Here is a 2038-nt window from a genome sequence, read left to right on the forward strand (position 1 = left end):
AGAACCACTGTATTAAAATCAATAGCAATAGTATAAGAAATGGTAATAGTGTAAAAATGATAAAAATGTAGGAAAAATGTGACTAAGAAATACTACGCAGGGAAATAGTAATATTGGTAGAATTGACAGAATACTACCATATAATTTATTGCTGATACTATAATGAATTATTAAAATGAATATTAACCCAAATCTTAAGAGCTATGGTAATACAAATAAAGACAGCAAGTAGAATTGCTGGAGTGATATGACTATTTACAACCAGGGTATTAATAGTCCCAAAACATTATAAATAATGGTAGAGTAGTAAGAGCTATTGTACCAATGTGATGAAAATAACCAGAATATTAAGAGCTACAGCAACATTACAAATTATGACAAAATAGCAACAAGTAATGATGTGATGAAAAATAACTAGGAAATTAGATCTGCAGCATGGCCAATAATGAGAAGGTAACAGATATCGTAACAATGTGATGAAGACTACCTGGAGTATTAGGAACAATCCGAACAAAACAAATAATGGCAAAAACCAGCAAGTATTAAGTATTATAAGGATTCGAAGAAAATTAAGGTGAATATTGAGAACAATAATATTATTAAGGTGAATATTGAGAACAATAATATTCCAAGTATGGTAAATAAGTTTTTGAAACGTGACAAAACACAGAGACCGAGGAAACATTTTAGAGACACAGGGTAAATTAAAACAATGCTAGGTTGACAAGACCTATTGGAACACTAGGCCCTAGAATGATGGGCACTGACAGGAAAGCAAGAGGGCCCAGGCTTAATAATGATGAATTAATAAATCAGACCAGTACTTGAACCATATAGTATTAAAGATAAAAAATAGCCAATAATTTATGTGCTAGGATAAATGTTCTTAATGTTGTTGAACTGAGCAGACGACTACTTTGATAACAGAGGGCATTAAAATACAACAGTCCCCCAGTGCAAGAACAATACCACCGGTCATCTAGAGAGCAAAGAAAATGCTGTTCTTGGAAAGCGAGGTGGCTGAAAGCGATGAATGCGGAGCCGCGCCCGCCCGCAGAGGGTCCAGGAGAGGGGCGAGCGGGCGCGGACTCCAGCTGGATGCAGACCCGGCTGTGCGCGGGGACCACGGGGATGGCCGCTCTGGGCCAGCCAGGAGGGAAGGAAAGGAAATTAGAGGGAGCTCCAGTGAGGCGAGCTGTGGGGTTTGGCTCCCTGACCGAGAGGAAAGGCGGAGGTGAGCCTCTAGAAGGAGAGCGCCTGGTCCCCAGTCGGGGCGATGGGCGTCCGAGGACCTGCTGGGTACCGCTCCGCAGCAGAGAGGCCGCTGTGAGCCGCTGCCGGCTCGCGGTGTGACAAGTGTCCCGCAGAGGGCCGAGGGGCCACCTCATCTTGGACCAGCAGATCGTGGGCGCCCATCCCAACTGGCACCAGATATAGTTGAAACCAGCGTCTTGTGCCCCAGCGAGCCACTACCCTGGCCATGCAGTTCCCCTTGCCTGGGGCTCCTGCGTTTCTCAGCCCAAGCCCTGGACCCGCACGTGGCCCGAGGCGGGTTCTGGCGCTGACCATGCGGGGTGCTCCTTGCTTCCTGCTGCCCGCGGCCTGAGGACCAGCCGGGCTGTCAGCCTTATCTTTACGGGCTTTTCCCAGCCCCGACTGGCCCCGGCCCCTTTTTATCTCCTCGGTTGCACTTGGCTTATTTGCTTTGTGAGGTCCTGGAAGCCGCTGCTGAGGCCCTGGGATGGGGAGGCCAGTGGACAGGAGGGGCAAGGGGCCTGGGCCTTGGAATGCCCCGATCCAGGGGAAACGGGGAGCGGCAGGAGGAGAAAGGGGGAGCATTCCACCACAGACATACGTACAGAAAGGCAGCCAGACACTGAATGCCCCCCGGAACTTGCCCAGACCCAGAGAAGGGAGGAGAGCAGGGAGGTGAAAAGGAGAATCGAAGCTAATGCAGGGTTGCCCCCACCATGGAGGCAGGACAGGCAGGTCCTTGCCGGCTAGGCTTTCATCCTGATATCCCAGGACCAGCAGGCAC

Source organism: Myotis nattereri, assembly GCF_964212035.1.
Source record: "Myotis nattereri genome assembly, chromosome: 16".
Taxonomy (NCBI): Eukaryota; Metazoa; Chordata; class Mammalia; order Chiroptera; family Vespertilionidae; genus Myotis; species Myotis nattereri.